Raw genomic sequence first — 24,895 nt, forward strand, 5'->3', positions numbered from 1 at the left:
AGGTAGATAGATATATTATATATATATATATATATATATATATATATATATATATATATATGGAGGTACAATATTCGTGTATACGTCTCATATATTTTCTGATATTAATTAGTTAGGTAGGTAGGTATCCGATCGTCGAAGATATTCGATCGCCATTATTTTTATCACTTTAGGGTTAAGGAATAATTTTTCTGGCAAATTTATAGAAAAATTGATTAACGGGAACGCGCCAAGAGATTTTATTTTACATTATACATATCTTATATCGAGAAGATCGTAGGATATAATAAGTATTTATATACTTACAATACTTACATACTTATTTACTTCGGATCGATGAGATTCAAGAGGACTTGTCGTCGATCAAGTCTTATCGTTATAATAAATCATCGATTGATTTTTAATATCATCACGAAAGATCTTACCTGATCTTTTAACAAAAATTTTTCTCAAAAGTGTTAACGGATTTCCGATTTTATAAAATGATCGTGTATGCGGCGCCGCCAATGAAATCGATCCCTTGTCGATCGTCAATCGTCCATCATCATCGTCGTAGTCGTCGTCGTCGTCGTCATCGTCGTCGTTATTGTCGTCGTCGAAGTGGTTTCGTACCGCACGAGAATGGATTTCGCTTAACTGGATTTTCTGCGATAAATCAGTTTAAATAAGCTCACGGCAGATCGAGGCGTGGTTAATGAAGCGTCGATACGCGGACGTGCCGATAATCGATAATATCGTTTTGCTTTCCGTGGCAGTTCACCACGTTAATCTTTTAAACATTTCCTGGTATAGCTGTAGAAGGAAAAAAAAAAAGAAGAAAAAGAAATAGAAAAAAGAATAAGAACCATTGTTGAAAAAAAGAAAAAAATATATACTAAAGACGATCGAGAAGAAAGAACAAAAGATATATATATATATAGATAAAGAAGTTAATAGTACAGTTAGTAGATCAATAAATTAGTTCTATGTACAGATTGAACAGTGATTGATCATCGTTAAACTTAATTCAATATGCTGTGCTAATTAACACGATTTAATTTATGAATATATATATATATATATTTATTTATTTATTTATTAAGTAGATAATAGTTAAGTAGATAATTAGAGATTGATCGTCATTAAACTTACTTTGATGTTGTATCAATCGTATTGATATTTACGTCAGATTAACAAATTTGATTAATGAATTTAGCAAATCTTGGTTAAAAAAAAAATACACAAAAAAAAAAAAAAGAATAAAAAGAGAACAGAAAAGGAAGATAATTATTAATCATTCTAAAAAATTTTTATCGATTAAAATTTAAAGAGCACGAATTCTCATTATTACGTTATGTAGCAACGGACGATTTAATCTGAATTAATTGAAATTATCATATCAGCTTATCAAAATGATTATTAATGATTCGAATTTAACCGTTAACTTTATAAATGTTAGTCGATAAAGATGGTAATAGCAGTTCGATTTTAAATTTCAGAATTAGTTGATCAGTTTTATCACGAGATTCGAATAAAAATTATGCTTTTATTAATAATTTTGTAGGATTAACGATAGAAATAGATATGCAAATTGGGGGATTACATAGATAGTTCCAAGAGAAATGAGTTATTAAACATTTTAAACTTTAAATGATATTCAAATGACTTTTTTTTTTCAATCGTGACTTGTTACACATTCTATCGAGCAAATCAATTTTAATCGATCGTAGAACAAAATATGCTACGTGACTCATTCGCGTTTAATCGTTTTTTTTCTTTTCTCTCTTTTTTTTTTCTCATGGAATAGACATTTATCGATATCCATTAGATATCTATTTTATTTATTAACGGTTCTAATTTAATTCTTTTAATATCTTATAAATAAACTAATCCGGATATCGTTCAAGAACTAGAATACACGATTTTGACAGATTAAAATTATTTCTTTTCTTTTCTTTTCTTTTCTTTTATTTTATTTTATTCTATTCTATTTTGTCGTGGAAGAAAGGAAAAAAAGATTATTTCCAAGAAATAAAAAATAAAAAAAAAAGAAAACATGTCATTATATGCGTTTAAATTCGTTATAAAAAAAAAAAAAAAAGAAAAAAAAAAGAAAAAAAAAAAAATATTATAGATATATACCAGACTTTGAAGGTACTAAAAGGATTAATATTGGATTCGACAAATTCTCAAAAAAAAAAAAAAAAAAAAAAAAAAAAAAAAGGGGGGGGGGGAGAAAAAAAAAGAAATAAAAAAACCTCTGAAAAGAAGTGTCTCCATCCAAAATCAATCCTTTTCTCAATAAGTTTTTCTAAACAAATGGATTACGATAATACATTTGACGATTATTATATAGAAATCGCGAAAGGAAGAGAAGAGAAGATAGAAAAGAAAAGAGAAAAAAGAAAAGGAAAGTAAAGAATAATAGAGAGAATAGTAATAAGGAACAAAGGAATGTTTTAACGTTTAGGAAATATTTTAAATAAGATATCCGTGTACCTTAGAAATGAATAAGCAAGAAGCAGCAGAAGGAGACAGACAAGCAAGTATATAGCTTGAGAACTGGTCGATCGGAGGCGTAGCCAGTCTCGTTCGTTGATTGGTCGAACTCGATGGCGTCAGCCATTGGCGGACGAGTGACGTGAGTTAGGCGTGTCGTGAGGCGGCCGTTTCAAAGCGTTTTGAGTCGTCAAATGGGAGAACCATTCGAAAGTAATAGGAAAGGGACGTTCGTGTGTTAGTGCGTCCTGTGTAAGAGACAGAGAGAGAGAGAGAGAGAGAGAGAGAGAGAGCGAGAGAAAGAGGTATGGAGAAGGAGAGAAAGAAAGGGAAAGAGATAGAGAAAAAGAGAGAGAGAGAGAGAGAGAGAGAGATACTCATTTCGACGAATGGTGGGGACAGATCGGCTCGAGTTCTCTTCCATCTCGCGGTGGCTACGAAACGAGTCTCACACACCGGTTCGCGCAGTCGCGTCGTACTCCTCGTGTCTCCTCCACACGTTTAGTTTTCTCCTCTTTCTAGAGGACGCGTCATCGAGTGATACCTATCCTCGTGCCTCGTTACCACCTCCTTTCTCCTCCCTCGCTCGGTCGCTCCTTCATCTTCTTTTTCTTTTTCTTCTCTCTCTCTCTCTCTCTCTCTCTCTTCTCCACCTCCTTCTCTTCCTTTTTCTCCTTCTCCTTTTCTACCCCTCCACTTCTATCGCTATCACATCCACCCTTTTATCACCCTTCTACTTAGTTTATTCTATCATCCTCCTCTTTTCTCTCTCTCTCTCTCTCTCTCTCTCTCTCTCTCTCTCTCTCTTGCCCTTTACTCTTCTCTTTCTTTTTATACAATTCCTTTAACTTTTTTCCTTTCTTCTCTTTTATTCTTCTTCTCGTTTTTTTTTTCTTTTCCTTTAATCCTTTTCTTTCTTTCTTTCTTTCTTTCTTTCTTTCTTTCTTCGTCCTTGGCGTCCTTCATATAGTCGACCATCGTCACAGGTGGCGCCAGATCGGTTAGTCCTTTTAGTTTGACTTAACTAAAAACGCGAGTTATTAACGCGTGAATCGTATCCTCCGGTCATTCGTTTGTCCTTCTTAATTTTTTCACCTTTTTCACTTTCCTTTCGTTTCTTTCCTTTATTCCTTTTTTTTTTTTTTATTTTTTTTTTGGTTCTTTCTCTTTCTCCTCCTTCTCCTTCCACGGCCATCCCTCACCACCCTCCTTTTTTTCCTTTCTTTCTTTTTTCTTTCATTGCTGTGTCTAATTCTGAAATGAAATAAAAAGAAAGGGAGAGAGAAGAGAGATCTTGAATCTCGCCGAAGTGGAAGCCGATCGGCAAAGTATCCGCTGGGCGGAGGTGGTGGTGGAGGAGGAGGAGGAGGAGGAGGAGGAGGAGGAGGAGGAAGAAGAGGAGGAAGAGAAAAAGAAGGAAGAAGAAATTACGAGAGTAATTCTGTCGGCTAATCAAGGTTCGTTTTTCTGATATATTAATTTCCTTTAGCTGATAGACAATGGTGATCGAACGTTCAGGATTAATATCATTTAACATAATCATTGTGGAAATTATCAAATATATATTTCACTTATCTAATTGATATTAAAATAGAGAAAATAATATAAATTTCGTTGCTTTAGAACGACGTGCATAATGATCTTTGAAATAAATACTTTATAATCCATTTTAATAATAATAATAATAATAATAATTCTTAGATATATATCGTTACTCGGTATTATTGTTTATCTTTAATAATTTATTTCGTATTACAAAGTTACAACAACGATAGACACTACGTTTGATATTATTATTGTTATTATTATTATTATTATTTTTGTTTTTGTTTCGTTCTGTTTTCTTTTTCTCTCTATTTTTTTTCCTCTCTCGTGCAAGCTCGAATTCGTTTGTCTTTTTTTTTTGTTCTTTCCTTTCTTCTTTCTTTTTTTTTTTTTTTTCTTTTTTTCTTCTCGTTTCGTTTCTCTTTCTTTCCCTTTTTCGTCGTTTAACGCACGAAGATCGATTCCTCATTTTTAGCTTTGAACGACTTGTCAGCCATAATGGATTGCCACGGTTAAAACCCGACAGGTTCCTATTACAATCGGATTTTTCCTTCCGGGCTCGCATATCTAAGTACATATCTTACTTACTTATTTATTTACTTATTTATTTATTTATTTATTTATTTATTTAGTTAGTTATCTACGTGCGTATATAAATACAACTTACGTCCTGAGCTTAATTGGATTTTATTTGTTTGAGCTTGAGTTTCTCGCGGCGAGCTTCGGCCAATCAGTTCGCAACGCTTACATACGTATTAAGTACTTACTTTACTTACTTAGTTATTTATTTATCTATCTACTTCTTAAAATCCCCGTTGGGCTTGTTCTCTTCATATTCATCTTCTTCATATTCTTCAATTGCTGCGTTTCTCGTCCTTTGTTAATCTTCAACCTTGATAACGTTCATTTGCATAAAGCTAATAATAACGAGGATCTATATAAATAAGTACTTACTTATTTACGTTGGTATTTCAACTAACGTAATAACCATTCGACGTTGATTATTATTTCCTTTCTTTTATCGACTTGTTCAATATGAACGAGATGCGATTTCATTTTCTCACATGTTAAACGTTGTAATAATCAAATACTTTTTATTGATTAATATTAATCAATTTTCTTTTTTTTTACTAATTAGTCAGTCAGTTAGTCAATCAGTTAGTCAGTCAGTTAGTTAGTTAGTTAGTTAGTTAGTTAGTTAGTTAGTTAGTTATCTTCTTGATTATTATGAAAGCAGATTAAATACAAATTAAAACATATGTATCTATGTAAGATCGAGATGATGATAATTAATATGTCGTTGAAACTTCGTTAAGACACGAAAGAATTACGATCTTAATTGCGTGTCTTTTCAAGATATATATATATATATATATAGGTTGGTACCTACCTACTTAACGACGATGGAGTCTAATTATTTTGAAAGAATGTCTTTATCGAACGATACGTCCTTTATTATTTTCTGTTCTTTTTTTTCCATTCCGATTAAAAATTTATTAAATATAATTATAATAATATCTTATAATAATATTTCTAGATAGAGCTTTATTATATCGACGAGAGAGAAACTAACGATATTATTTCTTTATCGATAATAATACGTATAATGTAAATTAATTCTATTGAAACGTAGGTCGATCCTGGCGATTGTAAATTTTTCATTAAATGCCAAAAATTCTATTGAATTCCGTCTTTTCAAGCGAAAAAAAAAATATAACAATAATCGATCCTTTATTACCAAAAAATATTTAGATATTTCCGAATTGTTCGAATGGACTTTTATTTCGCTAGCACGAAAGCGATTAGGTTAATTTGAAGCTTTTAAAATTCGGGGTAGAGACGAAATTATAATTGCAAATAAGATTGTGCGATAATATGTGGGAAGCGATGGAACGAGAGAAACATAGAGAATAAGAGAGAGAGAGAGAGAGAGAGAGAGAGAGAGAGAAATGTAGCTCTCAATTATTTCTCTCTCTCTCTCTCTCTCTCTCTCTCTTTCCCCTTCTCTCTTTTTTTATATTTTTCTTTCGAAGCAAAAGTCAGTCTCTGCCCTTCGGTGAGATTATGAGTAATGCGTTCTCCGGCACGTTCTTCACGCGTTTCTCTTTTCCTTTTTGACTCGTAGCCCCTCTTACCTCTTCTTCCTCTTCGTCGACCATCGTCGTCCTTCCTTTCCGCAGGACGCTGATAGAGAGCAGCTCTCTTCTCTTGGGCACGGTCGTCCCATTAGCGTAATGGCTCTTGCGGTATAGTCTTCGCATTTAACTCACCAAATTTCTCTCCTTTCGTCTTCGCTCGCAGTGCTAAAACAAACTTGGCTCCTTCGTGAAAAAGAAAAAAAAAAAAAAAACAAAAGCAAGAAAAGAAAGAAAGAAAGAAAGAAAGAAAAGAGGAGAAAAAAAGCCTTTACATTCTAATCTAAAACTAACATAACTATTTCGAGTTCGACGCATGGCTATTTAAAAATCTTCCTCTTATCTCTCGACACGTGTAAGTACGAATTGTTATTTAAATATTTAATTTATTTCTTAAGCACATAGTTTACGAAACGTTGCGTCAGGAATAAATTTTTCTTGTTTTCTTTTCTCTTCCTTCCTTCCTTCCTTTCTTCCTTCTTTTTCTTTTTTTTTTTTTATCTAAGTTAAATAATAATATTAGTAGTAGTAATTCTTAATCGTGACATTATTTGTAAATATCGTTGCCATCTACGTGAGATTTATTCGATTTTAATTATTTCTTTCTTTTCTATCTTTATTTTTTCTTTTTTCGCTTTTATTTTTATTGTCAACAGGTATACGGTTAATTAATACTTATGTATGTATTTTTATTTGTTGACAGTGGTTATTGGTTATACTTAATCATGACTTTCTTTTTTATACGAATAACATCTGAATAATATTTACATTTGAAAGATTTATTTTACATTAATCACATTTATTTAATATTAATCATCTTTATATACGATCATTAATGTTTATTGATATTTTATGAAGTTTTATACATTGACCATTGACCTTGACAAATTAATCGTGAGATTATTATTTAAATTTTAATTAATATTTGTTTATTTATAACGATTATTGATATTATTTCAAAAATATATAAACAAATACACACACACACACACACACACACATACATATGTCGAATTATTAATATTACAAATTTTATATTCGTTGACGTTAACGTTGTTTAAATTAATCTATTGATATATAAATGATCGATAGATATATTTGTCAATAGGATAATTAATTTAATTTTAATAAATACTTTATGACGTGGATTAATATTATGGATTATGAATTTTTATTTCTATCGTCGTTAATTGATTCGACAGATAAATTAAATCTCAAGTGGTAAAATTAATAGAAAATTTGAAAAGGATCCAATGAGATTACTTCGTAGAGTGACTGTACTTGTTCGCCGTAGTACGGTATAAGTTCTGATAGGGAGGGCAGGTTTTAATAAGAGAAGGATTGAGAGCTCCGCTCTCTCGTAGCGCTCTTAGCCACCACGAACGAATCTGTGGTGGTGGGCTCTTTCCTTCTCGCAGGACGACGAGATAGCAACAATAAATAACTTGTCCCTCTCTCTTTCTACCGGCTAAAAGCATCCTACCAGGTTGCGATCCTTGCCACCCGGTTTTCATTTGCGAATGGAACGCGACACGCGTTCTCTTTACTTTTCAACGTCTAATCTCATTTAAACGTTTATAAACGTTGAATTGTGTACAATAAGATACGATTGTCAATTCATAAAACGCGATTCTTTATTTATTTTCATCGATATTTTTAATATAATCTTTTACGTGAGATTATTTTTTTTTTTTTTTTTTTTTATATATTTTCACGTTATACAAAAGTGTTAGCGTATAGCCGACTATGAGTAAATTATAGAAAATTAATAAGAAATCTTTTCTTTTTTTTCTTTTTTTTCTTTTTTTTTTTTTTTTTTTTGATGGATATTTAAAATTTAATATTTAATTAAATCGATGGTATCAGCAATTTGATAAAGAATATAAATTCAATTTTTTTCTGTTTTTTCTGTTTTTCTTTTCCTTTTTTTTTTTTTTTTTTTTTACAATTAATTATTCATACTGCGATCATTCGCAATATCCAGTTTTTATTATACATATAATACTTATCATTGATTAATAAAATATATTGGCCGTGATGGTAAATAAAATTGTTACTTAGAAATATCGATATTTCAATTCGTTTCTATTCTAAAAAAAAAAAAAGAAAAGAAAAGAAAAGAAAAGAAAGGAAAAAAAATAAAAAAATAAATAAATAAGGTTCAGAAAAAAAAAGAAAAAAGAAAAAAAGAAAATTCGCAATGGATCTCATTCGTAAAAAGTGTCCTATCCATCTTTTTATCTATCTATCTAAAGAATGACGTTAGGTTTATCATTAAAGGTGAAATGAGTCCGAGAAAATGTTACGATATTTGCTTTTCTACGAAAAGAGTTAAAAGAAAAATTATATATACGATCAATTACGTATTCTATGAGTCACGATTAATAAAAAGGATTTCTAAAACGGAGAAAATGGAGAAAATCTTTAAATTTGCAAAATATCTAGAATTTAAATTATCCATTGTGTATTCTCGTACTTGAGTTCGTCCAATATTAGAATCATATCATCTTATTCATTCGATATTTTTATATTTTATTTGTAGATAAAAGAAAAAAGAAAAAAAATCGTGATAATAATTGAAATTTATCTATCGAACGTCGTAATAATTCGATAAGTGTTTTATTTATTATCTTCTTTTTCATTTTGAAATCTTTCGCTTGATTTCATTTGATCACAGAGAAAATCGATCTTCACATTAATCGATAATATTCATTTTCGTTAAAGATCGATGATCAAGAACGGAGAGATCAACGTGGCACTCGATCGATATCTTCTCGAGAACTATCCGACGATTGACTCTCGAAACGTTTTCTTTTATTTATTTCTTTATTTTTATTATCGTCACGAAATCACTACGAAGTCGTAAACTCGCGGAAAAAAGAAAATAAGATAAAAGAACAAAGTAAGAAAGAAAGAAAGAAAGAAAGAAAGAGAGAAGAAGAAAAAGAAGAAAAAATAATGATGTCAGAAGGTAGAAGAATCCGTCTTGGATACCCTCTTACGTAGTTTAGAGTTGTTATATTTGTTTGATAATTAGATACGTTCGATCGACGATAAAATTTATCCGATTATAATGTCATTTCTTGGAAGAATAAAAAGAAAAAGAAAGAGAGGGAGAGAGAGAGAGAGAAAGAGAGAGAGAGAGAGAGAGAGAGAGAAAGACAGAGAAATAACGATGTCATTTCAGAATGAAGATTTGTAATTGACATTTTAAGTAATTAAATTCAATAAAAACGAAATTTAAATTACAGTAATTATCTACAGATACGTTGGTATTATTTATAATTTAAAGAGATACGTACTACTTACGTACACACATTCAAAGACGTTTTGTATTTGTGAATGTATCGACAAGTTTTATTACATGAAACTCGGATGTTTCATCGATATCATTAAATTATTCGACATATTATCGTGAGTTCTTTTTTCTTTCTTTCTTTCTTTTTTTCTCCTCTTCTTCTTCTTCTTCTTCTTCTTCTTCTTCTTCTTCTTCTTCTTCTTCTTCTTCTTCTTCTTCTTCTTCTTCTTCAATTCCAACCCAACCCTTTATATCCTTCTAATTTTCTGATTTAATTTATACGATTAAATTAATTCCAATTAATTCTTTTAAATTGAATTAATAAATTATTATGAAATTAATAAATCGTATTTTAATTGTATGCATTTTTTCAAAAGATAAAACTATTTCGATATAGCCGTATATAATAATAATATTTTTGATAGATGCAAATTTCACTGACGTGACGCACTTTCGAGAATTTCGTAAGATTTGAAAAAAATGCAAAATGAATGTAATACCAAAACAGTGTTAATATTAAATTAATCTGTAATCGTAATCAATGAGAATCAAGTTGAATAATTAATAAATTATAATAATCATTAAATTGCATGTAAAAGAAGTGTGTGGAAATTTTCTCTTTTTTTTTTTTTTTGGTTTTTTTTTTTTTTTTTTTTTTTGAAAATAATAAAATTATTCTTTCCGAACGGGCAACTTTTTATGATCGAACGAACGAAAAATGCACAAAGACGACAACGACGATGACGAAGAGATGCATTTTGAAGGTAATAAAAGTTTTATAACTACTTCAGACCGCCCTGTTATTTTGTTGGGGGTGATAGTATTCTTCACTCTGACTATCTTTTCAACTTGATTTTCTCTCTCTCTCTCTCTCTCTTTTTCACTCACTCTCGTTCAGTTTCTCTCTTAGCATTTTGTTTTATTCTTTTTTTCTGATACCGGTCTAAGTCTAAAGTACACGTTAACTACCGCCTATCGATAACTGCCATTTACCTAACTGCATCACTTCCGGTTTCTAACTACCGTTTAGGAGTTTATGGGTCGCTTCTAACCTTCGTTCACCTTTTCGATATCCAATCAAAGAGGGATGAGTGCTTACTTAGGACAGATTAATCCAATCTAAAGATATTTATATGAATTTATATATATATATATATATAATATAATATAATATAATATAACATTTAGGTATCTATGTATATATGTGCGTCTCGGTCTGTCTGTCTATCTATTTGTATATATGTATATATATATGTGTGTGTGTGTGTGTGTGTGTGTGTGTGTAAGAAAGAGAGAGATTTAACGTTGTAGAAATGAAATGAAATGAATTCAATAATTCAATTTATATATACATCTATAAAAATCTATTATTTAAATCATTAATTTGTAAATCAATCGTCGAGTTAAAATTTCCAAACTAGAATTATTAATAAGAAATATAACAAATGTATACGATAAATGGCTATATATATATATATATACATATACATATGTATGTATGTTGAAATTATGTAAATTTATTGATAAAAGTACTAGGTATATAAATCAGGATGCAAATAAATCTACATACATGTCTTATTAGTTATATCGATATCAAATAGATATTTCTTATTACATGCAAATATTTTAATAGTTTATCATACATATAGAATATGTATAAGTATTTGATTTAATTTAATAAATTTTCTATGAAAAAATATTTAAAAACTTCAACATTACGAAATTTAAATACTGTCGTACAGATAACAGTAAATATGTATATTTTTATATATATATATATATATATATATATATATATATATATCGGTCAATCATGGAAATAAATTGTTTCATATTTAAATTAATGCACGAACAAACGATCGTGACAATATTTTACAGACTTAGTTCGTTCTCACATTGCAGTAAACCTCTAAATGTTTGATTAGAAAATCAAATAGAAAATATTATCTATGTATATAAATATATCCAAGTCAAAGAATTAGTAAATATATATATATATATATATATATATATATATATATATATACGTAATGTATTATGTATAAACATCGCTAGAAAAATAATGTCTGAGACATCGAACTATGTGATATTTTACATCGCTTTAAATATTCTATTATCTTTCTCCAATATCTATTTATTTTTCTTTGAACTAGACAGAACGTCACAAAGAGAGAGAAAGAGAGAGAGAGAGAAAGAGAGAGAGAGAGAGAGAGAGAGAGAGAGAGAGAGAGAGAGATAAAGAATATTAGAAAGATAATTGCCATTATCGTTTACGCTCGAGTTCGTGAGTATTAGTATTAGTATTAGTATTAGTATTAGTATTAGTATTAGTATTAGTATTAGTATTAGTGTTAGTATTAGTATTAGTAGTAGTAGTAGTAGTAGTAGTAGTAGTAGTAGTAGTAGTAGTAGTAATAGTAGTAGTAGTAGTAGTAGTAGTAGTAATAAAAGTTACAACTGGATCGTATATAATAACAGTAAAATGTAGTATTAATAATATAGTAAAATGTGTAAAGGAAAAAAAAAAGAAAAAAGAAAAAAGTCAAAGAAAAGAAATAAAAAGAATGAAAGAAAAATGAAAAAGATCAATAAGAATCAATGTGTATTGGTGTGATCGTTCGAGCATGGAAAAGCTTGAGCTCGATTCGGTCTTGGTTAAATGCACGTGAATTATTTACTTATTCTCTCTCTCTCTCTCTCTCTCTCTCTCTTTCTCTCTCTCTATCTTTCTGTTAATAATAAATTAACATCGTACTTGATATCTCATGTGTACAACTATCTATGTATCTATGGTTATGTGCGCGCGTTTCTGTTAAATGTGTGTTAGAAGAGCAGTCACTTTTCAAAATAGACTTTTCAAAGTGCCCACGGGCAAATTTAAGAGACATTTCGATAGATATACTTGACCGATTAGTTGGAATTCTGTATGGAAAATATCGTCGTACGTCCTAATTATTCGATATAAAATAAGAAAAAAAAAAAAAAAAAAAAGAAAATAGATAAATAGATAAAGAGAGAGGGAGAGAGAAAGAGATATTTACTTGCGTCCTCGAAACTTTAAGTTACTAACTCATAGAGTAGAAGAAAAAAAAAAAGAACAAATAGGAAAGAAAGAAAAAATAAGTATCGTGGAACTTATAACCGAGGAGAAACAACTTTTCGAGAGCGGATCAAATCGATGAATATTACTTCGATTAGAAAAAGCCGATTCAATTTCGAATATCGATCTTTAATGTCTTATGCTATGTATCTATTTATCTATCTATGTATATATGTATGTATCTATTAGATAAGTAGTAGATACTTACACATGGTTGTCATTTCATGAAAAAGTTTATTTGCCTTGCGTAATGCCTAGTTTGTGATATTAAATCCCTCTCGCTATACATACATACATATATATATATATATATATATATATATATATATATATATACATATATATATATATATATATTCACATCCATACGTAACTATGTGGTTAAAATATTGCTTATTATTTTAGAAAGATTTAACAGTTTGTTTAAAAAGAGAGAGAAAAAAAAAGCAAGAAAAAAAAATATTGGATTCATCCAAATATACTCTAGGAACGATCTCTAATAAATCAATCCCCAATTAATTAAATTAATTAAAGATTCCCTACTAGATAAACAAATTGATAATTGATTTGAGTTGAGATAAAGGAACAAAAAAAAAAAGAAACAAAATTAAAAGCAACGCAATCCTTCGCATACCTTCGTCAATCAATTATATTATCGTTGGTAAGGAAAAAAAAAAAAAAAAAAAAAAAAAATTAAAATAATAATTATAGAATTGATTTGGAGAATTGTTTGCGCACATTATTTTTCTCCTTTTTTTTTTTTTTTTTACACATAATTATAAAATTACTCAAACAATCGATAGATATTATATCGGATAATAAATGCGATTATTAAAAAAAAAAAAAAAAAAAAAAAAAAAAACAAGGAAAAAAAAAGAAAATAAAGAAATACTTCTTTGACAATTTACTTTCTTTCTCTTTTTGTCTTCTTTTTTTTTTTCCTTTTTAGCGCTCAATTAAGTATCGCCACGTCTCAATAAATATCATTATGATTTGTTAACGTCATAAAATCTGTCACGTACGATGCCACGTGATTATTTACTTATTCGTGAAAAAAAGAAAAAGAAAAAAAGGAAAAAGAAAAAAAAAAGAGGAGGGAAAACTCGTAGATATATAAAATGAGAAGTTAAGGATGAAAAAAGAAGCAGAAGAAGTAGAAGAAGAAGAAAAAGTAGATGGGGAAGACGAAGAAGAAAGAGAGAGAGAAAAAAAAAAGAAATATTACGGAGGGCACAGTCTCTTTCTCCCGCGCTAATCTCGCGTGTAAATTTATTCCAAATGGCAAGAGGCGAGCGAACGGTGCACGCGAGATAGGAAAATACTCTCGTTCAATCTCGTCGAGCATATTAATTATATATATATATATATGTGTGTGTGTGTGTGCGTATTTGTTTGTGTGCCACCTTCTTTTTCGCGGCTGGCCTCTAATAGTGCGTTAAACTGGTAACGCGTAAATATATAATCTCCTGAATATGTGATGTCCAAACTTTTGCGTTCTTGTCTCTTGTAGAAAAAGGAAAGGTGTTTTATGTTACGTAAAAGAAGAGAGAAAAAAAAAAAAGAAGAAGAAGAAAAAATTTATCAAATATATTATGAAACAAATAAATATGAAGATCAATTAAAACTCAAAGAAGATTTTGCCTCTTCCTTCTTTCTTTCTTTCTTTCTTTTCCCTTTTTCTTTTTCTCTTCTTTCCAAGATTATAAATATTCTTTACGGAAAATTAATTAATCGATAAATATAAAAAAATTGAAAGTACGTTTAATGATTTAACAAATCGTAATAAATCTGTCTAATGATTTTTTATATTTAAGCAAAAGTATGATAAGCAAAATAATTATAATAAAACAAAAAAAAAAAAAAAAAAAAAAAACAAAAAGAAAAAAATCCCCGATTAAAGTGAAAAGAGAAAAAAAAAAATTTAATACTATCGTTCTTTTTTTCTTTTGTTTTTGTTTTTTTCTTTGCCTTTTAATATATTCTTTTCTCTTCCATTCTTTTCCTTGTTTTACTTTAGCGACGATCTCGAGTGATAAACGAAAAAAAGAAAAAAAAAAAAAAAGAGAAAACAAGAAAAAAAAGAAAAAAAAAGAGAAAAAAGGAAAAAAAAAAAGAAAGGAAGAAAACATTGCATTATCTGCCAGGTCAGATGTTAATTTTATAAGACTAAAAACGAACAACGAGATATTATAAATATAAATTCAAAGATTGTATTGGGTAAAATAAAGATGTACCTACATACATACACACATATATATATATATATATATATATATATATATATATATAATAATAATCGATAAGGATAGATTATCAAGTTACAAATAGTCGGACAGACGAGAATGGACGATAAAGAACGCGGAGAGAAACGATGAGAGAAGTAACTACAGGCTTCTTTTATCTCGTTCGTTGATAGTAACGGTCTCGTGCGCGCATACGCGCGTGCAAGAGAGAGAAAGAAAGAGAGAGAGAGATAGAGTGTGTTCATGGTAGTAGTTGTAATAGTAGTAGTACGTAAAGTAGTTGTAGAATCGTCAGGTGCGGAAAAACTCGACGAGGACATGCGGGTCGTATCTTTCGTACGTTTGTTAGATACCAACGTATAAAATGGTACTTACCTACCTACCTTCCTACCTACCTACCTACCTACCAACCTACCTACCTACCTACCTACCTACCTACCTACCTACCTACCTACCTACCGACCTGCCTGCCTGCCTGCTTACAGTCTACACTTGGAATACTCAATTATTATATACCTACTGCTCCCTTGTACCCCTATTTCCAGCTAATTAATAGCGTGAATTTGTGCTAATGGCTGTAAAGCACCTTGAGCCCGCAACACGACGACGAGAAGAAAGAAAGGAAGAGAGAGAAAAAAAAGAAAGAAAGACAGACAGATGGACAGACATACAGACAGACAGAGAAAGGATGATAAGAGGAAGAAAGAGTGAGAGAGAGAGAGAGAGAGAGAGAGGGGGAGGGGAGGGAAAGGAAGAGTGACTGAATGATGTGTCATTAAAGAAATTATTATAATTAAAAAGAAAATAGATATAAGATAAAATAGAAATGTTAATAATTCGATGTATATTTAAATATATTTATTCGAGTATGGGAAAATTGTTGAAAATAACGTTACAATAATTATTATAATGTTTTACATTTCTATTCAACTCGGAGAAAAAGGAGAGAAATAGAGAGAGAGAGAGAGAGAGAGAGAGAGAGAAAATAAGGAAAAAGTAAAAAAAAAAATCGGACTTCGATTTAATTTGTTCGTAGGACGAAATGTTCTCTTCCAAATGCAACTTGAAATTCTAGAAATGTATCGTTAAGATAGATAACGGCACGCCTGATAAAATGAAAAAAATCCTAGCCGAGAAATCTATAATTTCCTCGTCTTGCTTCTAATTACCTTCTAAGAGTTATATATATATATATATATATATATATATATATATATATATTCAACATTGGAAATGCCATATCCGTAACATCGAGAGTGTATTAAAGATAATTAAATAAATTGATGCAATCACGGTAATGAGAGTGTAACATTGTAACGCGGTAAACATTATCTATCCACGCAAAACGATTTCCGTGTAATATTAAAACGTTTTAACCGAAGATCGAAATTTTCTCTTTCATATCAAAGTTTAAATGTTAACACCTCTTCCTAGATCATTATTATTTTTATTAATATTTTATCTTGCGGAATTAATAACTAAATAAAATCAATCTCCATAAATATATTAATCGAGATAAATGTTTATAATTAATCGATATTACTTTTTTTCCTCTTTTCTTTCTTCGTTTTTTATTTGTTATCTCTTTTTCTTCTTTTTCTTTTTCTTTCCCTTTTTCCATAATCGATCGATTATCACCGTCGAATTATATGTCCCATCGAAATGGGACTGAGTAAAAAGAAAAAAAAAAATATATATATATATATATATATACATAACAAATATATAATATATAAAAAAGAAAAAAGAAAAGAAAAACATTGCCCTCTCTCTCTCCCTCTCTCTCTCTCTCTCTCTCTCTCTCTCTCTCTCTCTCTCTCTCTCTCTTTCTCTTTCTTCTTTGCTCGCTTTCGTCGCTTTAGTGATAGAAACGCAAAGCTCGCACACATTACAACGTAGATATAATTAAATGAGTACTCACGGCGTTGCACGAGATTCAAAGTGGAACGTGTCATGTAATTATGCGAGTCGCTCTACGAGTGCCGAGTTGTTTCCCGCACCAGCACTCGCGCTAACTATAAAACTCCCGTCACGACATTGTACAGTTATGGCATTAGCTAAACGCCCGCCGTCAATTAATGATAATGACGATATACCGTACCGTCATATCTTTGTCGACCCGTTTGTCTCTTTTACCCCCATTTTCTCTCTCTCTCTCTCTCTCTCTCTTGTTCACTTTCTTGATCTCTCTTTATCGACCCCTTTTTTGTATATTATATCGTCGAACTTTGAAACACGAATATAACGTTAACGAAATTATTAGAAATGATATCTTCAATTTGACTGATATGCAAATGTTCGTTTAAAGAAAAGAAAAAGAGCAAAAAAAGAAATGCCTAAACGATTTTCGAATTTATTGCGATCGCTTAACTTTGAATAATTTCGATCGAAGTAAATGCAAACATTGAGTGTATCGCGAAAAAAAAGAAAGAATAAGAATTAAACGAAGATATTTTTTCATGGACCATTCATTATCTCTCACCAGAAAGATTTATATATATATATATATAATATAATATATTATTGACGAATAAGATCGATCGGTTTTGTTGTTTTTTAATCTTTCTTTAGAATATATATATATATATATATATATATATATATATATATATATATATATATATATATCCACTTTTTTACGCTTTAATCTTTCTCAAAGTAAGTATAATTAATTGGATTTTTTTTTTTTTTTTTTTTTTAATATAATAATATAGCATACCTAAGTAGACGATCGTAGTAACCAATCAGCACCGTCCAAATGCATAGAGGAAAAAGAGATGAGGGTGGGGAAAAGGGGGGCTTATGATTTGCAAAAGAAATGCTCGTTTAAATCGTCTTCGTTAAAGTAACAACTAGTCTGGCTACTCTACTACGTTAATCCATTGCAATAGAGAAAGAGAGAGAGAGAGAGAGAGAAAATAAGAAGGAAAAGGAGGAAACAAAACCATCGAATGGCGTTGCTTCGCGACAAATTGCTTTATGGCATCGGTCGTCGGCGTCGATTGGCGTGTCGTAAATTTCCATGTCGTAAAGTCACGTTATTTAGGGCCCCAATTAATTTCAACTCCGGTAAAACGAGTCTCGTAGAGAATTTTCCGAAGGACGGCCCGAGGCACACATTTACCCATATCATATCCTTTTAAATCCTCTCTCTCATTCTCTCTCTCTCTCTCTTCCTCTCTCTTTGAATCCCTGGTATATATATATATATATATATATTCTTATATAAATAAGGAATGCGTTTCGTTCATCGAGTTATTGTCGCCAATATTGAGAACAAGATCATTCAATGTAACACTATCTCACAAATTTGTCAATCTATGTACTTGTAGAAAACATGTACGTAAATACTTGTTTACTTACTTACTTACTTACTTACTTATTTATTTTTCAACTTGCATCCTCGAAAATCATAACGAAATCTGAAGGATATTTGTTCTCGATTTTTTTTTCATTTTTTCTTTTCTTTTTTTTTTTTTTTCCTTTTTTACAATTAACAACGAGATCCTTAATAACGTGTCAATCATCTTGACAAATTATTTTTTTCCCCCCTCATTTTTCGATTATCCTTATTTCCTTTGTTCGCCAATTCCTCTTTCAATCTCTCTTTTATTTGCGATTTCTTTTTTCTTCTTTTCTTTTTTTTCTTTCCTTTTTTTTTTTTTTCCTTTTCAATTCAACAAACATTCGTTGAATTTAAAACGAAACGTACGTACGTACGTATTTGTTCACGTCGTATCGAAATTTAATTATTCCTTTCTCTCCCCCCTCCACTCCCTCTCTCTCTCTCTCTCTCTCTCTTGTCTCTCATACGAGTATATATAGTAACAGTAAAATGAAGTAACAGAGGAGTTAATGTTAATTCGCTATAAGCGTACGTATTTGTAAGTGGTTTCCCAAAAAGTCTGACTACGAGACAGCTGATATGGAGTGGTAGTGGAAGGAGGGTAGGGGGGTAGGAGGAAGAGAAGGAGGGAAGTAAGGTGGAACAGAGTGAGAAAGGGGGATAAGGGAGGGTCAAAAGAAGCGCATGAGCCAGGGGTTGTCATTAACTGGGAGCTCTCTTGAGAGATAACCACTACCTGCCACTACGCCGGCTCTCATTTTCCTCTCTCTCTCTCTCTCTCTCTCTCTCTCTCGTTCTCTCTCTCTCTCTCTCTCTCTCTCTCACTCTTTCTCCTTCTTTCCGTTCGCAAGGCACTCGCCCTCGACTCGTTACAAAAAGCACGTGAGCTGCTCGCCGCTCCTGGCTATTTATTCCCGAATGGTGCATATCACTTTTCGTAATGAGCATCGCGAAATTAAAAGTATACCCTACGGCGCCGAATCCAGCACGCATGCGAACCCTATCTCTCCCTCTGACTATCTCTCTCTCTCTCTCTCGCTTTTTCTCTCTCTCTCTCTCTCACTCGCTTTTTCTCTCTCTCTTTCTCTCTCTCTCTCTCTCTCTCTCTCTCTCACTCTCCTTATTTTCAGATCAATCCTACCACCAAATCGCTAGAGATATTACCACAGGTGAACTTATTCACCCACGCGATTATGATACCGTCGTTCTCTTCAATTTTGTCTTTTTTCTTTTTTACTGTTAAAAATCCTAACGTAGAAACGAAATTACGTGGTGAAATGGGGAGGGGTGGTAGACGGTAGGGAACGATTAAACGAAAGGGTTATTAAATATCCCTAGATACATTTAGCGATGGAAAATAAATAATATTAAGTAATGTTTCGCAATTAGTTTTTTTGTTTCCTTTTTGCTTGTTTTTGTTTCCTTTTTTTTTTTTTTCTTTTCTTTACTTTTTCCTTCGTCCATCGGATAAATCGATACGATAAAACGTATACTAAGTTTTTTTTCTACGATACGTTTACTTATCGTTTATATTATTTTAATTTCCATCCATTTAAATCCTAAACGATTATTATTTTTTGCGAAACATGTAAATTAATTTTTCCATAAATAATGCATACTCTCTTAAAGCTGTTAATAATGATAATAATAATAATAATAATAATAATAATAATAATAATAATAATAATAATAATAATAATAATAATAATAATAATAATAACAATAAACACAATTGGACGTTTCAACGTAATCGAAATAAAAATTATTTATCTCCGGATGATGTCACGTTGTTATAATAAAAATAAATTTCGCAGACTTTCCTTGCACGAATCGATTCAAAGTATTATCATTTTATCGGTCATTGATAATATATTAATAATAATAACAATAATATATAATCACGACGTACGAATATAGATTTTATTATTTTTTTTCTGTAAAAACGTCGCGTGTACAAAAAAGTTTGTGGGGAGACGCTGCTGCTCCCATCCGCCCGCTTCTCCTTTTCTCTCTCTCTCTCTCTCTCTCTCTCTCTCTCTCACCCCTCCTCTCTCTCCCTCCTTTCTTCTGTCTATCATCTTTTTCTTATCACAAAAAAAACTCTTCGAAATCAAAATATTCCCGTCGGTTGCAATTTGATTTTATTAAAAAGTATGACAACGGTGGGAGTCGAACCCACGCCCTTTCGGACTGGTGCCTAAAACCAGCGCCTTAGACCGCTCGGCCACGCTGCCTCTTGTTTAGAAATTGAATTAGATCGATTCATGAGAAAGTTTCATTGAAATTATAAAACAAAATGAAAGAGAGAGAGAGAGAGAGAGAGAGAGAGAGAGAGAAAGAAGAAGAAAGAAAAAGAAGATCTTTATAAAAGTAACTCGCTCATGAGATAAAACAAATGTCACGGATAAGGCGATTTCTAATGTCGATCGAAGTACATCAACATCGGAGAGTAATAAATTACGTTTTATCGTGATTGCTCTTACAAAGGTCAAAGTTCATATTCCTCAATGATGTAGTCTAAGAAGATCCTATGTTTTTCTTCCGTAATTAACATTTCGATCGTGATCATTAAGACGTTCTTCTACTTCTTCTTCTTCTTCCTCTTCGTTCAACTTTTGATATTATTATTATTATTTTTTTTTTGTTCATTTTTTTTTTATTCTTTTGCATATCTTCCACTCACATTTACATGGGATTTCTAATTTGTATATATTATATATATATATATATAATATATAATATAAAATATATTAATTTATTATACGTAGATAATAAAGATAGTGGCGATAGAGGAATTAAATTTTCGCGTAGTTAATTAAACCGAAACATGCGATATATATATATGTGTGTGTGTGTCCTTTCTCGTACAGGTGTTTTCATAAACTACAAAATATCTTCAAAACCGGTAGTTGGAAGTACTTACCATATTCTTGCATCCTTCTTCGTTTAAAATATTTTTTTCTATTTAATCACTTACACTTCGAATTATTTATTCGATTTGAAATAGTACTTTTTTTCCATCAGATATATATATATATATATATATATATATATATATATATGTACATATATGTGTCAGATATGTATATATATATATATATAATACATATGTGCAAAAGTGAATAGATATATTTATAATAACGCTAGCCGCGAGTTTAATTTACATAATTAATGAATGATGTAACATATACATACTTGTATACTATGTATATTTGTGTCTCTCTGTGTATGCATGTGTGTGTGTGTGTGTGTGTGTGTGTGTGTGTGTGTGTTTATGTGCACGTGCATATCAGACGATAGAAATAAAACCGGATCATAGCCTTTATGTTACAAGAGTCAGGCCTATCTAGACGTTTAATTAAAGATCGTGGAAAATAATCGACGTAACTTATTGGGACACGTGCGCTTAGGGAATTTGATATTTTATGATTAAGGAATAAAAAAAAAAAAAACAAAAAAAACAAAAAAAAAAACAAAAAAAAAAGAAAAAGAAAAGCAGAAGAAAAAAAAAGAGGAAGAAAGAATGTAAAATAGAAAGAATAAATTAAAAAAGAAGACAAAAAAAAGAAAATGAAAAAGAAAAAAAAAGAAATAAACGATCACGTTATTATTATACGGGAATACGAATGAATATTTTATTTACATAGGCTTCTGGGATATTAAATATCCAATAATGAATTTTGACTTTCAATAACGTTCAATTTATTGCATATAAACAAATATAAATATTACATATTTTAAATGAAAGAACGATATCAAGATCGAGATCGAGATCGATATTATCATTCTTCACGATCCATTAACACGATCTCAATGATCTTTATTTTAACGATACGATCTACTAACGGAAAGATTCGTTGAAACCATAAATTTTAATCCTAACATATCGTTTCTACGTTATTACCAATATGATATTACCAATGCTAATGTTACTAACGTTTCCTAAAAAAAAAAAAGGAGAAACTAAAGTGAATATTTATTCGTATAGAATGTTGCAATCGATGAGAGAAAGAGAGAAAGATTCGTGGCAATTCGCACATGCTTGTATATACGGACTATCGTCGTTAAACGCATTAGTTTATGAAGTCGTTATCAGAAAGATGCAGACAGAGAAAGAGACAGAAAGAAAGAGAGAGAGAGAGAGAGAGAGCGAGAGAGAGAGAGAGAGAGAGAGAAAAGCTTTATCCGATCTTTAATCTCGACTATAGTAGAAGGAATAAAGTGGGTGGATGGTTCTCAATTTTTTTATCTCTTTCTCTTTCTACTCATTTCTATGTATTTCATCTCTCTCTCTCTCTCTCTCTCTCTCTCTCTATATATATATATATATATATATATATATATATATATATATATCTAGCTAATCCTGCTAACGACGATGTTAAACATTTACCTCTATTAATAGTAAGCATATTGCAAAGCTATCATTTTACGCTTTTTTAACTCATAAATAATTTATTTACTTTCTCACATTCTTACTCTCACTCTCTCTCTCTCTCTCTCTCTCTCTCTCTCTCTTCCTCTCGTTCTTCCCTTGTCCTTCTCGTGCGCGTTAATTTTTTTTTCCTTCGTGTTTCCCTTTTGTTGTTTTTTTTTTGTTTTTTTATTTTGTCTTTTCTTTTGAATCCTTCCAGCAGTAACGTCAAAACGAAGAAATCTCATCTTAATCAACGTAATCATCTCTCATAAAATCGAGCTATTCAATGAGCATACTTTACTTACATCTTTATATCTCCTCTATCTCTATATCTTTATGTCTCTCTCTTTATCCTCTTCCTTTCATTGGATCATTTATCAAGTAATAATAAAATACATGCATTCCTATGTACATGTGTACGTGCATACATACGTAGATACATACATTGGGGTTGTTTTGTCGATAAATACATACATACATATATCTATATATATATATATATATATATATATATATATACATATATATATGTATATATATATGTATAAGTCTTTCGTGACAAGCGTCGATTATTTTATACGAATAGAGCTAAAGTACTTACTTATCTCTTACGGACTTAACTTCCGATACAAACCACCTATGGGATTTCTAACGATATAAATAATCCTCGATGTTAGGTACTCCAAACGGCTGTCGTGAGTCATTTCTACCGATGGATAAATAGAAATATCATTATGCGCATGTATACTACTTATTTATATATACATACGTTTTCATTTTCCAATAGGGAAAACGGGACAATTCATTTCTCTTTTCGCGATCTATCTGACAACGAAACGTACAAACGAACGAACGAACGAACGAACGAAAGAACAAACTCGCTTACACCAGCATAAACTTTCATTTCTTTTCCTTTATCTTTCTCTTTCTTTATCCTATCTTTTCTTTACTTTCCTTTTCTCTAAAAGAATAAACAATTTCGCAAGTAAGAGGAAAAAACAAACAAAAGCATATTCATCTTTCGGTCTATCCGACAATTTTGATCGTAGTTATTTACGTGTGTGTAATATCTTCTCCTTTCTTTTCTTTAAGAAGAAACAAAAAAGAAAAAAATAAGGAAAAGAAGAAAAAGTAAAATTTAAAAATAAAATTTAATACTTAAGAATAAACGATCACCCAACAAATACCATCGTGTGACCGAACTCAAGACATAGATACGAATCGATAGAGTTTGAAAAGTATAGAGATAGAAAACGAACGAAACGAAAGAAAGAAAGAAAGAAAGAAAGAAAGAAAGAGAGAGAGAGAGAGAGAAAGAGAGAGAGAGAATTAAATAGCAAAAGGATAAAATAAAAATGGCACGTACTCGTTTCTCTAAGTTTTATCGACCGGTCTTTTATCCATGAAAACGTACGGGACGTCTTCATCAAGGATAGCTAACCAATGGTGAGGCGAGTTTATGATAGTTGAAAAAAAAAAAACTACTGCCAACTCGTTTAAGCGAAGACAGGAAGAGAAGAGAGATCGATGTAACGTTAAAAGAAAGAAAGAAAGAAAGAAAGAAAGAAAGAAAGAAAGAAAGATAGACAGACAGACGAACAGAAAGACAGACAGAGACAGAAACAAACAGAAACAAACAGAAACAAACATAGAGAGAGAGAGAGAGAGAGAGGATAGAAAAAGTGGTGGGGAGCTGATGTGAAGAACGTATGAGTGTAACAGAGAAAGAAAGAGAGAAAGACAGAGAGAGAGAGAGAGAGAGAGAGAGAGAGAAAGAAAGAGAGAAGGGAGAGGAGAAAGAGGACATTAAAAGGACGAAGGAGAGTAACGAAAAAAGAGTATCTTAGGAAGGAAGAAGGCAACTAAGAAGATAGGACGTGGCTGGAAAGCACTTAATGCCACCTGTATAAAGTCACGAGATCGTCCCTCTCTTATAACACCCTCTCCCATCTCACCTCTCCCAACCTATCCAACAATCTTTCCCTTCCTCCATTCCACCATTTCTTCCCCCCTTTTCATCTTTCTTCTCTTCGCCCAGCAGGGGAACAATTACCAGGACAAAACGTGGCCGATCTCAAAGTGGAAATCGAAGTTCTCGAAGAAGTGGCGCAGAACAGCGCCAGCCAGGGCCGTTGGCAAGTACTCTCGAGGCCCGGCACGTCGTTGAAATTCTAACGAGGGACTCCGCGTAACAGTCCAGTCGAGTTGCCTAGTTTTACTCTTTATCTATCTCTTTTCTTTTTCTTTTCTTTCTTCTTTATCGGCCTATATGTCTATCTCTATTTCTATTTCTTCCTATCTCTCTATCTCCATCTCTCTCCTTTTCGTTCTCG

At 31.0% G+C, this 24,895-nt stretch overlaps 1 long non-coding RNA gene and 1 other non-coding gene across 2 annotated transcripts; one reads left to right on the plus strand and one right to left on the minus strand.

Moving 5' to 3' along the window:
• Positions 1-6,047: 6,047 nt before the first annotated feature.
• On the plus strand, positions 6,048-9,092 carry LOC124949503. The gene is made up of 2 exons (XR_007101085.1): positions 6,048-6,513; positions 8,883-9,092. It is a non-coding gene; the product is annotated as an uncharacterized LOC124949503 (long non-coding RNA).
• Positions 9,093-20,299: 11,207 nt separating this feature from the next.
• Trnal-uag lies at positions 20,300-20,379 on the minus strand. The gene has a single exon. It is a non-coding gene; the product is annotated as a tRNA-Leu (tRNA).
• Between the last annotated feature and the right edge of the window lie 4,516 nt (positions 20,380-24,895).

This window comes from Vespa velutina, chromosome 5 (genome assembly GCF_912470025.1).
Source record: "Vespa velutina chromosome 5, iVesVel2.1, whole genome shotgun sequence".
Lineage (NCBI taxonomy): Eukaryota > Metazoa > Arthropoda > Insecta > Hymenoptera > Vespidae > Vespa > Vespa velutina.